The sequence below is a fragment of the Cebus imitator genome, unplaced genomic scaffold (genome assembly GCF_001604975.1).
Source record: "Cebus imitator isolate Cc_AM_T3 unplaced genomic scaffold, Cebus_imitator-1.0 Scaffold92, whole genome shotgun sequence".
Classification (NCBI taxonomy): domain Eukaryota; kingdom Metazoa; phylum Chordata; class Mammalia; order Primates; family Cebidae; genus Cebus; species Cebus imitator.
In genome coordinates this window covers 6,199,292-6,215,270 of record NW_016107407.1, presented here as the reverse complement: position 1 = coordinate 6,215,270, position 15,979 = coordinate 6,199,292, and the positions used below count along the sequence as shown (strand labels likewise).

General features: G+C 38.5%; 1 non-coding gene across 1 annotated transcript; it reads right to left on the bottom strand.

Annotated features, from left to right (window-relative positions):
• Positions 1–10,517: 10,517 nt before the first annotated feature.
• On the bottom strand, positions 10,518–10,619 carry LOC119472283. The gene has a single exon (XR_005201405.1). It is a non-coding gene; the product is annotated as a U6 spliceosomal RNA (small nuclear RNA).
• Between the last annotated feature and the right edge of the window lie 5,360 nt (positions 10,620–15,979).

Here is a 15,979-nt window from a genome sequence, read left to right as displayed (position 1 = left end):
ACAGAGTTAACAGAATAGAAAATTCAAATAAGCCTAAAACTCTAAAAGATACTCAGCCTAACTTATGGGAAAGTAAATGCAAATTAAAACGATGACATTAGTTTTTACTTGTATTTTTTTAAAAATTGATGCTACTCTATTGGTGAGGGTTTAAAGTAATAGGCATCCTCGGCTGGGCGTGGTGGCTCACGCCTGTAATCCCAACACTTTGGAAGGTTAAGGCAGGAGAACTGCTTGAACCCAGGAGCTCAAGTCCACCCTGGGTAAGAGAGTGAGTCTCTGTCTCCATAAAAATAAAAAAATATACATATAAAAGAAAAACAAAATTTTTGAAATTTAATTTTAAAAATTAGCTGGGTGTGGTGGCATGTACCTATAATCGTAGCTACTCGAGAGGCTGAGGCAGGAAGATTATTTGAGCCCAAGACTTTAGACTGCAGTGAGCTATGATCACACCACTGCACTCCAGCCTGGGCGACAGAGTAAGACACCGTCTGTAAAAAAAGTAAAAATAGAGTGAAATGAAGTTAAAAATGCTACGTTCCTAGCGATCAAAAAGTACTTTGTAATTTCTCAAAGAACCAACAGAGGGCACAAAATCATTTAACAGTATCAACTTAAAACTTCTCTAAAATGGAATTTATATCCTGAGTTTAAAGAGAACAGAAGAAACGGCAACTTAGAAATTCACAGGGATTAAGTGCTTTATATATGAAAATGAAGCTAAATTAAGCTAAAAATAAATATCAAAAGGCACAAGGTATCTGATATAAAGAAACACTGCAAGAGTTTAACAATCTGTAGAGAGCACGTTAAAACAAAGTACTAAAAGCCCGTCCTAACAAGACAAAGGAAACATTGTAACAAAGATAAACGACATTCTGTCCTATTTTATATACTATAAAGAAAATATAATAGTGATATAAAGAACAGTACATATTTTTATTTTCATGTTAGAATTTAGCAAGAAATCACAAAAACTTTATTCCATGGGTTACTTGAGAGAAATCCACAAGTACTTAGGATTGGTTTGTTGGTGAACACTTGAGTTTAATTAAAACTGCTCTACCCTTGATTTTCTGAACCAATTTTCTGTAATGATTATTTATTTAATAGATAACATAGTGAAATCAAACTCATGCAATGAGAAGTTAAGAAACTCCTATTGTGAACCCAGAAATAATAATCAGTACAAAAGAACTTATTCCAACCCCACTTTTTTAAGCAAACAAATCACTAGAATATTACAACGCACACAGGCTGAACAAAAGCCCTGTTTAGGGCCTAAGATGACTTAAGATGACTTTTGTTTAGTACACAAAGTTGACTCTGGAGGCAATCCAGAGGTCAAATTCAAGTTGTTATTTTATTTTCTAAGTATACTTAGATGACTTATACTATAAATAGGCATCTTTCACACTACCAGGTTACACAAGTAAAAACAATGAAATATACTTCTTCTCAGAGGAGATTAGGTATGCTAACATTTTATTAGGTTGGTGCAAAAGTAATTGTGGTTTTTAATTACGGTTTTCATAGCACAATGCCCTAACCCTTTGTGTAAGAACACCAAATTATCAATTATCTCAATGTAAGAGAAAGGATTTCCTACTTTTCAATCCAAGTGTTCACATTTAAAAAAAAATTATTATTCAAGCATGTTTAAAAGAGTCTGGGAGATCTGGCAAGATGGCTGAATAGGAACAGCTCCAGTCTGCAGCTCCCAGTGAGAGCAACGCAGAAGGAGAGTGAATTTCTGCATTTCCAACTGAGATACCATGTTTATTTCATTGGGGCTTTTTAGGTAGCGGGTGCAGCCCATGAAGGCCAGGCTGAAGCAGGGTGGGGCATCACCTCACCCTGGAAGTGCAAGGAGCCGGGGCCTCCCTTTTCTAGCCAAGAGAAGCTGTGAGGAACTGTGCTATCCGGCCCAGATGCTATGCTTTTCCCAGTTTTTGCAACCCACAGACCAGGAGATTCCCTCATGTGCCTACATCACCAGGGCCCTGGGTTTCAAGCACAAAACTGGGTGACTGTTCAGGCAAACACCGAACTAGCTGCAGGGGTTTTTTTCCATACCCCAGTGGTGCCTGGAACCCCAATGAGACAGAATCGTTCACTCCCCTGGAAAGGGGGCTGAAGCCAAGGAGCCACGTGGTCACATTTAGTGGGTTTCAATCCCACAGAGCCCAGCAAGCTAAGAACCACTGGCTTGAAGTTCTTGCTGCCAGCACAGCAATTGGAGTCCACCTGGAGTGCTCAAGTTTGATGGGGGCAGGGGCATCCACCGTTACTGAGACTTGAGTAAGTGGTTTTCCCCTGACAGCGCTAAGGAGGCCTGAAGTTCAGACTGCGTAGAACTCAACACAGTGCAGCAAAGCTGCTGTGGCCAGCCTGCCTCTCTAGATTCCTCTTCGCTAGGCAGGGCGTCTCTGAAAGAAAGGCAGCAGCCCCAGCCAGGGGCTTATATGTAAAACTCCCATCTCCCTGGACAGAGCACTTCGGGGAAGGGGTGGCTGTGGGCGCAGCTTCAGCACACTTAAGTGTTTCTGCCTGCTGGCTCTGTTGTCTTGGTTCTATTTGGAGGGATTCTATTCCAACTGGTCTGGAGTTTAGCTTGGGAATCTGAATTTTAAGCACTTTGTGTGGGTCTAATGTACTAATGAGCAGTGAGTGCCTTTTGCCATTGGTTTTAGAGTCGGCATTCATTCCCCCAGTGACCTTGACCTAATCAGCACCTTTTCTCCCCACCTTCTCTAGTGAGGGCATATCACAGATTTGTAATAGAGTTAGAGTCTTTGTCATAGTCTGCATTCCATCCTGGGATCCTCTAGCTTTCTACATAATTTTTAAAACTTGCATATATTAAGGTTAACTCTTTATGCTCTAACGTTCTGTGGGTTTTGACAAATGCATAGTGTAATAAACCCACCATTATAGAAATAGTTTCACTATGCTAAAAAATTCCTTATGCTCCACCTATTTTACCCTCTCCCTATACTTTTGTGGGTTTTTTTCATTTTCAAGCAAGCAGATATTTTAGATAAATAATGACATATGGGTAATTAGAAACCAATGTAATCTTTAATTACTTTGCATAATATATTCATAATAAATAAAAGGTTTGTCAAAATAATATTATTATAAACTGTGTTTATTTTGTACCTTACACACCTTATGTCCCATGTTAGGCATAATAACTGACAGGCTAAAACTTCTCTAGTGAGATTATTGGGCTCTTTTGGAAAGAGATGACAAAAATTCCAGAATATCACTATTCTACATGAGGTCTAGATGAGGATCTGGCCCCTGTGGCAAGTGGGAGAGTCAGTGTTTAAATATGGTTCAACTTTCCACCAGACCAAGCATCCTTTCAGAACTGTCATGAATCTAATGGTTTAGAAACCTTCTTTTGTATGCAACCAACTTTTGCCCCACCCAATTTTTTTAAGTCTAAATCACGTTCATTTACACACTCAGTTTTGTGACAAAGGTAATATGATGCCCACTCTGCACCCAAGATTGGAACAAAATGCAGAAGATAATTTATTTACCCCCATGCTTGTTGTCAGGTGCTATTTTTCCATTGACTACAGTTTTATGGTCTCAAGAGTGAATCTCAGGGTGGTTAAACTTTTATGACTTACGTTAATTCAGTGTCCTCAGCTGTCATGTTTCTTAATTTGCTGTCAAGCCACAGAAATATTTTTTTAAAGATATGTCTAAGGGAAGCCATGTGGAAACTTTGACAAAATTTGTAGCAAGACTTCTTGAGAAACTAAAGCAGGCAGCTTCACACACACACTGCCTTGCATCACGCACACTGCCTTGCATGTAAAAGGACAAGAGATGAGTCCTTTGGGAAAGGCAGGCGTAACTCAAGAACATTGCTTTGCGTGTACCTTGTAATTCCCAGGCTTGAGGTTCTGCTTTCGGTGTTATTTCTGGCTCCAGCAGGCATGGTGCAAGGAAAGGCATGGTGCTGGAGTGGGGAGTAGGGAAGGCAGGAAAGTAGGAGGGAGGGAAGGAGACACTGAGTAGGAAAAAGAGAAGGAATGAGGCACACAGTGAAAAGAAAGGAGGAAGGAAGAGGAGTGATGGAAGCTGAGGGGGCAGGGAGGGAGGAAGATGATCTCCTAGGTACTTGTGTTCTCAGGTCATGGGCTACTTGTTTTACCTTCATTTTCTCACTTATCCCTCATGGCTACATGGCAGATGAGAATTCTACCATGGAACCATCCATGCTTCCACGTGGCTACATGACAATCATTTTTACCCCTCGCTTGTTCGACATCACTCATGTGACTTCAGATGACCAAAGCGACACCAGTTATATCAAACAAGGGAGGGGTAAAAATGATGGAGAAAACCAAGAAAAGCAAATGTCAGAAGGAAGACCTTCGTCGCAGCAAATTTTTCTCCCAATATGCCTTTTTTCCCACCATTTAACCTGATTAAAATTTTCTGCCTGTAACATACCCTCTCCTGATCATAGATAACAAATATGTAACCTTATTATTGCATTGTTAGTCATGAACTTTGAATAATGCTTAAGACCCTGGGTGCTTTTGTCTTCATCGGCATTAAAAAAATTTCCTCCATTAAAAAAAATTAAAATTATATTTTAAGGTTATGTTTGTGTAAAGTTGAATACATCAATGGTATTGTTAGTCCTGTCCTTCCTGGGAATGTGTTCAAACCTTGTTCAGATAAGGCCAACACCAACCTGTAAGCAATCCAGCTGTTTCTGTACCACGCTTCCGATTTTTGTATGTCAGTTTTACATATTGGTCTATAAATTTGTTCTAATCATGAGGCAACCCTGGAGTCTCTCTGAATCTGCTGTGATTCTGAGGGCTGCCCAATTTGCAAATCATTAATTGTTCATTTAAACTCCTTTAAATGTAATTTGGCTGAAGTTTTTCTTTTAACAAGATGATACTATAATTTTTACCCTTCAGTCTGTTAACGTGGTGCGTCACATTTATTTTTATTTTTAATTTTTTTTTGAGATGAAGTCTCACTCTGTCACCCAGGCTGGAGTGTAGTGGCACGATCTTGGCTCACTGCAACCTCCGCCTCCCAGGTTCAGGCAATTCTCCTGACTCAGCCTCGTGAGTAGCTGGGATTACAGGCATGTGCCACCACGCCCAGCTAATTTTTGTATTTTTATTAATTTGTTTATGTTGAAGCATCCTTGCATCCCACTTGATCATGGTGAATGGCCCTTTAAACGTGCTGTTGAATTTGGTCTGCTAGTACTTCAATGGGAATTTTTGAATCTGTATTCATTAGAGATATTGGCCTTTGATTTTCTCTTTTTTGTAATGCCTTTGACTGGCTTTGGTATCAGGGTAATGTTGGCCTCATAAAATTAGTTGGTAAGTATTCTCTCTTCAATCTTTTGTTAGAGTTTATGAAGGATTGGCATTATTCTTCGTTAAATGGATGATGGAATTCACTAGTGAGCTCTTCTGGTCCTGGGCGTTTATTTGTTGGGAGGTTTTTGATTACTGATTTAATATCCTTGTTTGTTATTGGTCTGTTAAGATTTTCTATTTCTTCATAATTTAGTCTTGTTAGTTTGCATATATGTTTCTAGGAATTTATTCATTTCTCCTAGGTTATCCAATTTGTTGGCATATAATTATTTATACTAGTCTATTATCCTTTGTATTTCTGTGGCATCTGTTGTAAGCTCTCCTCTTTCACTGCTAATTTTATTTGTTTGAGTCTATAATTAACATTTCCCTGAGCCTGGAAAGACAGAACAAACACATGTTATATGAAGCTGATGGATTGCAAGGGACCAATAAAAAATGCCTAGGGGTCAAGAGATAGAGACCATCCTGGCCAACATAATGAAACCCCACCTCTACTAAAAATACAAAAATTAGCTGGGCATGGTGCCGCATGCCTGTAGTCCCAGCTACCTGGGAGGCTGAGGCAGGAGAATCCGGGAGGCGGAGGCTGCAGTGAGCCGAGATGGCGTCACTACACTCCAGCCTGGTGACAGAGCTAGACTCTGCCACAAAAAATAAGCCTAGGATCCACTATGAACCAGTCCCCCAGCATTCATGAAAGCTGCATCAGATGGATAAAATCTGGATTGCATGCGCCTCATTTGCACCGCAGCTGAGGGACTTTGAAAGGCAGCCCATCTCAGGTTATATATCTCAAGGGCCACATGACACCCTAGGCAAAGCTTTGAAGGACATCCTGATTCCAGGGGAGAGAGGAACAAAGCCCAGGCTGTCCCAGGTACTTCCTCCCTAACTTATGATGTTACATTCCCTAGGAGGGACAGGACTGAGGCGTGGGTTGTTTCAGGCAATTTCCCCCTGCCTCAGGATAACACATTCCTACCGCATTCTCTAGTTATTCTTGAAAATTGCAAGTGAGATAGGGAAAGAACTGGATTGGTCCAAGATCACTCTCAAGAGGTCACTGTCCTGCAAAGTCCTCTCTTTTTCTTAGTCTAAGTTTTGCCAATCTTATTTCCATTTTTCAAAGACAATTCTTAGTGTCACTGATCTTTCCAATTGTTTTCCTCATCTGGGGTTCTTTGTTGACTTTGGGCTTAGTTTGTTCTTTTTCCATTTCTCTTAGGTGTAAAGTTAAGCTATTTTGTGAGATCTTTCTTTCTTTCCTTCTTCTTTTTTTTGAGATGGAGTCTCACTCTGTCATCCAGGCTGGAGTGCAGTGGCAAATCACCAGTCACTGCAACCTCAGCCTCCTGGGTTCAAGCGATTCTCCTGCCTCAGCCTCCTGAGTAGCTGGGATTACAGGCATGCACCACCATGCCCAGATAATTTTTGTATTTTTAGTAGACATGGGTTTTTGCCATGTTGGCCAGGCTGGTCTCAAACTCCTGACCTAAGTGATCCACTCACCTCAGCCTAACATGCTGGGATTACAGGCGTGAGTCACCATGCCCACTCTTTTTTCTTAATGTAGGCATTTATGGGTATAGACTTTCCTCTTAGAACTGCTTTTGCTGTATCCCATAAAAACTTCATTCCATACCCCTTATCAAATATAAAAATCAACTTCAGATGAACTATAGACCTAAAGTAAAAGTAAAACCATAAAATATCTAGAAGAAAATAAATGAGAAAATCTGTTGCCTTGGGTTAGGCCAGGATAGGATCCCAAAATCATGACTTAGAAAAGAAAAAGATGGTAAGCTGGACTTCAGCACAATTAATAACTTCTGCTCTTCCAAAAATACTGATAACAGACTGCAAAGATAAGCTACAAACTGGGAGAAAACATCTGCATATTACCTATCAGATATAGGACTTGTATTCAGAATATATGAATAATACTCAAAATTCAATAAGGACTCTTTATTTCAATAGTTTTGTGGGTACAGGTGGGTTTTGGTTACATGGATAAGTCCTTCAGTGGTGATAACTGAGATTTTAGTGCACCTGTCACCTGAGCACTATACACTGTACCCAATATGTAGTCTTTTATTTTTGCTCCCCCCCAACCTTCTCCCCACCAAGTCCCCAAAATCCAGTGCATCATTCTTATGGCTTTGTGTTCTCAAAGCATAGCTCCCACTTGTGAGGACACGATATTTGGCTTTCCATTCCCGAGTTACTTCACTTAGACTAATGGCCTCCAAGTCCATCCAAGTTGCTGCAAAAGATATATTTCATTACTTTTATGCCTGGGTAGTAGTCCATGGTATGTACATACATATGTATACACATTATCTTTATCCATTTGGTTGATGGCCACTTAGGTTAATTCCATATCTTTGCCATTACCAGTTGTGCTGCTGTAAACATGCATGTGCATGTGTCTTTTTCATATGATGACTTCTTTTCATTGGATAGACACCCAGTAGTGGGATTGCTGGATTAAATGGTGGTTCTACTTTTAGTTCTTTAAAGAATCTCCATATTGTTTTCCACAGCAGTTGTACTAATTTACATTCCCACCAGCAGTGTAAAAGTGTTCTCTTTTCGCTACATCCATGCCAACGTCGACTGCTTTTTGAGTTTTTAATTACGGCCATTCTTTCAGGAGTAAGGTGGTATCTCAGTGTGGTTTTCACTTGCAATAATTAGTGGTGCTGGGTGTTTTTTCATATGCTTATTGGCCATTCGTACACTTTCTTTTTGGAATTGTCTATTCATGTCCTTCTGCCCCTTTTTGATGGGATTATTTGTTTTTTTCTTGCTGATTTTAGTTTCTTGTAGATTCTGAATACTAGTCCTTTGTTGGGTGCATAGTTTGTGAATATTTTCTCCCACTATGTGATTGTCTGTTTTCTCTGCTGATTACTTATTTTGCTGGGCAGAAGATTTTTAGTTTAATTAAGTCCCATTTATTTAGTTAGTTATATTTTTGTTGCATTTGCTTTGGGGTTTTAGTCAGGAATTTTTTGTATAAGCCAATGACCAGAAAAGTTTTTCTGATGTTATCTTCTAGACTGTTTATGGTTTCAGGTCTTATATTTAAGTCTTTGATCTATCTTGAGTTGATTTTTGTATAAGGTGAGAGATGGAGATCCAGTTTCATTCTTCTACGTGTGGCTCACCAGTTTTCCCAGCAACATTTATTGAATAGGGTGTCCTTTCCCCAATTTATGTTTTTGTATGCTTTGTCGAAGATCAGTTGGCTGTACGTATTTGGGTTTACTTGTAGGTTCTCTATCCTGTTCCATTGGTGTATGTGCCTGTTTTTATGCCAGTACCATGCCATTTTGGTAAATAGAGACTTGTATAGTTTAAAGTCAGGTGACATGATGCCTGCAGATTTGTTCTTTCTGCTTGGCATTGCTTTGGCTACATAGGATCTTTTTTGCTTCCATATGAATTTTAGGGTTTTTTTTCTTCTAGTTTTGTGAAGAATGATGATGATATTTTTATGAGAATTGCATTGAATCCATAGGTTGCTTTGGGCAGCACAGTCATTTTCACAATACTGATTCTTCCCACCCATGAGCATGGGATGTGTTTGTTTGTTTGTGAAATCTATGATTTCTTTCAGCACTGTTCTGTAGTTTTCCTCATAGAGATCTTTCGCCTCCTTGGTTAAGTATATTCCTAACTATTTTATGTCATTTTATTTATTTTGGCAGCTGTTGTAAAGGAGATTGAGTTCTTGATTTGAATCTCAACTTGATTGTTGTTGGTGTATGGCAAACCTACTGATTTTGAATCCTGAGACTGAATTCATTTATCAGATCTAGGAGCTTTGGATGAGTCTTTAGGGTTTTCTAGGTATACTATCATATCATTGGCAAACAGCAAGAGTTTGACTTCCTCTTTTCCAATTTTGATGCCCTTTATTTCTTTCTCTTGTCTGATTGCTCTGGCTAGAACTTCCAGTACTATATTGAATAGAACAGAATAGAAGTGGTAAAAATGGGCATCCTTGTCTTTTTCCAGTTCTCAGAGGGAATGCTTTCAACTTTTCCCCATTTCGTATGATGTTGACTGTGCGTTTGTCATATATGCTTTTAATACTTTGAGAACTCATTTTTTAATGCAAAAGATTTGACAAACACCACAATAAAAAAGATGTAAATATGGCCAGTAAGCAGGTAAAAAGATGCTAAGCATCATTAGTTACTAGGAAAATGCAGATTAACGCTAAAATAAGACCCCATTACATGCTCATTTGTAATAAAGCATCTGACTCCAGTTTTGATTTTGGTAGCTAATAGCTTTGAAGCTCACCTCTCCATCTCCTGCCAAACAACTGGGAAAGCTGATAAGAAAACTGGTGTTCCCGTCTTTAATGCCAGTGGGAAGTAAACTGCACAACCCTGACCTATGTTTAAGAATCTTCACTTCTTCACCCACCTCTTAATCACCACTGAATCCCTAAGCCAGTCTCCTTCCCTTGTTCTCTCAAGCCATTTTCTTTGTTGCTGTTTTTGAGATGGGGGTCTCACTCTGTCACTCAAGCTGGAGTGCAGTGGGACAGTCACAGCTCACTACAGCCTCAACCTCTCTGGCTCAAGTGATCCTCCTGCCTCAGCTTCTTGAGTAGCTGGGACCACAGGCACATGCCACCAAGCCTGGCTAATTTTTAAAAATTATTATTTGTAGGCCAGGCATGGTGGCTCATGCCTGTAATCCCAATACTTTGGGAGGCTGAGGCAGGAGGATCATTTCAGCTCAAGAGTTCAAAACCAGCCTCGGCAACATAGCAAAACCCTGTCTCTATTTAAAATTCAGAAAAATTAGCCAGGCATGGTGGTGTGTGCCTGTAGTCCCAGCTACTTGGGGGCTGAGGCAGAAGGATTGCTTGAGCCATGGGAATTGAGGCTGCAGTGAGCCCTGATCATGCCACTGCACTCCAGCCTGGGTGACAGAGAGAGACCCTGTCTCAAAAAAATAAAATTATTTGTGGAGACAAGGTCTCACTGTTTCCGAGGGTGGTCTTGAACTCCTGGGCTCAAGCAAGGTGCTTGCCTTAACCTCCCAAAGTGCTGGGATTATAGCCCTGAGCCATTGCACCTGGACTCTCAAGCCATTTTCTTTTTCTTTTTTTAAAATATGGAATGCTTCACGAATTTGCCTGTCACTTTGTTCAGGGCCTATACTAATCTTCTCTGTATCACTCCAATTTTAGTACATGTGCTGCTGAAGTGAGTTTTCAAACCATTTTCAAACCAGCTGGGACGCCTTCCCTGATCCTCTCAGAGACTCCTTATGTAACAGATCCTTTCACATCTTTTGGGGTGTGTGTATGTGTGTGTGCGTGGCATTATCTATGTTGGATTCTTAACCAAATTCTGGGTGAGGGTCCATTCTTCTTATAAAGAGTGACTAGAACATCATTAAATGGCTAAAATTTAAAAGCCTGACTATATTAAATGTTGGTGATGAGGAGGAAGTGAAACTATTTATATGCATATGATAAGAAAGTGAAGTTTAAAACGACTTTGGAAAACAATTTGACAATTTTTTGAAAAGCCAAATATGTATCTACTATGTGATGTATTACTTCCATTCTTAGGCATATGCCCAAGAAAAAGGAAGCATATGTTCATATAAAGACTTGTATACGATCAGTCACAGCAGCTTTATTTATAACACCCCCAAACTGGAAACAACCCAAACGATTCATAAAATGGAACATTATTCGGCAATAAAAGATTGAACTATGCTATTATTTTACCAATACATTCCAGCCTAAGCAACAGAGCAAGACCCTGTCTCAGACAAATAAACAAACAAAAACCCCAAAAAGATTGAACTATCAAATAAACAAAAATATGAATGAAACCCAAATTAATTATGCTGATTAAAAGAAGTCAGACAGAATATATACTGTATCTTCCCCTTATAATATTTTTTAGAATATACAAATATCTATGGTTATAGAAAGCAGGTAAGTGCTTGCTTAGGGCCTGGGTTGGGAATGAAGCAGAAGCAGTAAGGAAAAAGAGGGAGGGATACAAAGATGCATCATGAAGGCTGTGGAGGTGACAAACATATTTAGTATCTTGATTTTGGTGAAGGGTGTATATGTCAGAACTTACACTATTGTACATTTTAGATATGCAGTTTCCAATATGCCAATTATACTCAATTTGAAAAAAGGAAATAATTTCATGGCAAGTTATTGTTGATAGAAAAGAGCTTTATCCATGGTATCCATGGGGATGATAAAAATAAATCAATAAGAAAAAAATAAAAAGGAAAAGAGCTTCAGGGACTGTTCCCTGGGCATTTCAGAGATCTATCATATGGCATTCTCTTCAATTTCCTTTTTTCTCTGAATTCCAGCTACCTCTTTCTTGATTTGCTCTTTCATTTTGACGGAAGATAGCCCTCAGTGACATAGTAAGGGTACTTTATTATAAAAATATTTATTCCAGCATCAACTTATGACAGTTTGGCTAGGTATAGAATTCCAGGTTAGAATTACTTCTCCATCAGAACTTTGAAGGCATTGACCATTATCTTGCTACTCCATGCTGACATTAACAAGATCAAGCTTATTCTGATTCCTGATATATTCCTCTTCATATGCCCTTTGGTTTCCTTGTATATAATCTTTCCTCCTCTCCCCATCTGACATCTCCTTGGAGACCTACAGAATCTTCTAATTGCACCCATCACAGTTCATGGTAATGTGCTTTAGTGTGAATTTATTTTTACACATTGTGCTGCTTACTCAGTGAATGCTGTCAACTTGACAGTGTATATCCTTCAATTCTGACAAATTTTTTTGTTGATGATTTCCTCTATTATTGAGATTTTGGACCTACTAATCTGCTCCTTTGCTTTTCTGTTTTCTCTCTATTATCTTTAATTTTGGGGGAGTAAAGTTTCCTTAACTTTATCCACCAGCACTTATATTGCATTTTAAAATTCCATTACATTTCACTTTTCAAGAATCTTTTTGTTCTGAGTGTTTACTATGTATGATTCTGTTCTCTAATGGATGCATATATTCACTTGTCTCTCCACGTATATTAGGAAAAGTTTTCATCTTTGAGGGGCTCTTGCTCCTGTATAGTTTCTATCCTTCGAGTTTGTTTTGGTTTCTTCCATGTTAAGAGGCTCTTCTCAGATATCAAGTACATTATTTCTCTATTGCTGCACAAATTCTCGGAAACTTAGTGGCTTAAAATACCACAGATTCATTATCTTACAGTTCTGGAGGTCAGAAATCCTAAAATCAGAGTGTTGGAAGAGCTGTACTCCTATGGAGAATGTTTCTCTGATGTGCCTATAATCATTTTTTTAAAGTCTGTCTTGGAGCAACAATGACGGTTACATAATACTTGCTGGTCTCCAATTTCCACAGGGGTTATCAATGGTGAGACTACGCTTACATTCAGCTTTCAGTTTTTACAAGACTCAGACATACTTGAAGGAACCCTTTTCTACCTTGGCAGCCTCCCCCTCAATTTTTTTGATGGTTCTTTTGTTGATCAGACAGTGGGCTTGCCTGAATCTGCATGACAAATGATGGTAATGTTGACATGATTCTTTGCTTTTCCCATTTTGGCCTTAACCCATTTATGCCAAAGGTTGCAAATTTTGGGGAGGTGAGGGGAAATCAAGCTTTGGCAATTATCTTGAGAAGTAGGATATAAATAACTCCCACAAGTTTAGAGTTCCAATAATGGAACACTAGGCATAAATGGGTTAATTTAGTGGTGGTTTTCACAATACTTATATGTTGGTAGCAAACTTCTTATGAATAAAGCACTCACAGTCTCCTTTTGGCTGGGACTGATACCCCTGACTTCTTGTTGGCTGTCAGCAGAAATTGCTCTCAACTTTTAGAAGCCACCCTCAGGTCCTAGCCATATGGCCCTCTTAAACATGGAAGTTTACTTCTTCAAAGCCAGCAGGAATTTCTCTCTCCGGTCTCCTAAGAAGGAGTCATATTATACAACATAATCACAGGAATAATTATACCACCACCTTTGCAATTTAATGCAACCCAATCAAGGGAATGAGTATTTCATCAAATTCAGATTGCAATCACACTCATGGGGAGGAGATTTTCCAGGATGTGTGCTCCAGAGGATAGAAGTCTCAAGAGGTCATTACAGAATTATGCCTAAAACATCATGCATTGGTTTGAATCTTTCTTTTAGAAAAAGAAGTTTAAAGATTTAGAATGGAAGTTGAGCTCCTAAATTTTTCTTGCTGCCATTTTTAATATCTTTAAAAATCAGTAGCTAAGAACACGAGAGGATAGGGAAAGAAAGTAATGTTTATTGATTACCAAATATATACCAGGCATTTTGCTAGGTCCTTTATATTACAGTTTATTCAATATCAGAAAAAAACTACATTTGAACCAAGGAAGTACTATAAGAAATATGTAACCAAATGGTAAGTACAGGTAAGAAAATTAGACATCATAGACTGAACAAAGAAAATGTGGCACATATACACCATGGAATACTACATAGCCATAAAAAATGATGCGTTTGTGTCCTTTGTAGGGACTTGGATGAATCTGGAAACCATCATCCTCAGCAAAATGACACAAGAACAGAAAATCAAACACTGCATATTCTCACTCATAGGTGGGTATTGAACAATGAGAACATGTGGACACAGGGAGTGGAGCATCACACACTGGGGTCAGTTGCAGGGGGCTAGGGGAGGGACATCCGGGGGTGAGGAGGGTGGGCAGGGATAAACATGGAGAGAAATGCCAGATACAGATGATGGGGGAATGGAGGCAGCAAACCACCTTGCCATATATGTACCTATACAACAACCCTGCATGATCTACACATGTACCCCAGAACCTAAAGTATAATTAAAAAAAAAAAAAAAAGAAAGAAAATTAGACCGTAACAATCATTAGGTTGAAAAGCTAATCTAGTATTTTGAAAATTTCCTAAAAGGATGATTGGGTATGATTTTGATGGGCCTAGAAAACGAATTCTCTACATTTCCCAGTGAAATTTAAACACTTTTTCTTTTTAAAGCAAACCAGATTTTAGTTGCACAGAATTAAAAACAGACTGTATTATGTAACTAAATTTAATGTCCTAAAATATTTTCTCCTAAATCATGCTGCACATATTTTATTAATCTATGAATAAAATCTATTCCAGGATGGTACTGTACATATTTAATCAGAGTCAAATCTTTCTTCATCTAGAAGATCAAATATAGCTAATGTGGCTTAGAAAATCGGAACTACAAAAAGCTTTAGAATTAAGAAATATTTTAAACCACATTTAGATTCAAATATTGTTTGATGCAACTTTTATCCGGAAGCATGAAGAAGCTGGAAATACTGTCACTGTTCAGAGGAATCAAAATAAAAACATCAAATAATTTCAGTTCTTCTTATAATTTTATAAAATATTTAAAGACTTGAATTAAGGTCTCTGATAATACAATTGTGCCAGAATGTATTTAGCAAATTAAAAATATGAGTTGAAAATTAACTCAAAATAATGACAGCAATTTTTGTTAATTCTGTTACTAAACAAATGTAGGCCACTGAAAGCAGCTGAAAAACTACAAAAATAAAATAGTCATAGAAATAACTGACTCATGCAAACACCTGAATTATTTCACCTATGTAGAAAATACATCAAAATTTGTTTTTTCATGAATAAGATATCCTAAAAATAACATATGCCTAAAGTTCAAAAGAGATTTTTTTCTAAACTCATAAATCATAAAATTTTTAAGAAGCATTTTGGCCTAAAATGCTCTATTCTTGATCTCAACCCAGGTAAGTATTTTGGAAAACTGAAAGAAAAATTGTATTTCATAGTTGTTTGAGGTATCTCAATGTGAATGGGAAAAAAGATATTTTTCTCATGCCTATTTGGGCATTTTGTGCACATATTCACACATGGCACAAATTTAAACTTTGAATTCACATGTATGAAATCCTCTATGAGGAAATCACATCCAGATATAAAAGCTGGCAATTTCTGATTTCTGAAGCACAGCACAGAGCATTTGCAGTGCTCAGCTTACTTTAGTGGTGAACTAGGCATTCGTGTCAGCCAGATTTTGTACTGTTATCCAAAGCCTAATTCAACAGGCACCAGCAGGTGACACATTTGAAGGCTACTCACAAGGAAGCAAACTAAATAAATAGTGCACATTTCTATGAGATTAAATATATATAAGGATCAGGAGCTGGAGTCAAAAAGAATGATGTCCAGTAATGGCAGACTAGGTAATATCCATCAGCTCTCACTTAATGAAAACCACCAGAAAATCTTGGCAAAACAGGCCGGACGAGGTGTCTCATGCCTGTAATCCCAGCACTTTGGGAGGCCAAGGCGGGTGGATCACCTAAGGTCAGGAGTTCGAGACCAACCTGGCCAACATGGTGAGACCCTGTCTCCACTAAAAATACAAAAAATTGGGTGGGTGTGGTGGTATGCGCTGACAGAGTGAAACTCCATCTCAAAAAAGGAAGGGAAATGAAGGGAAAGGGAAATGGGAAAAGGGAAAGGGAAAAGGGAAAGGGAAAAGGGAAAGGGAAAGGGGAAAGGGGA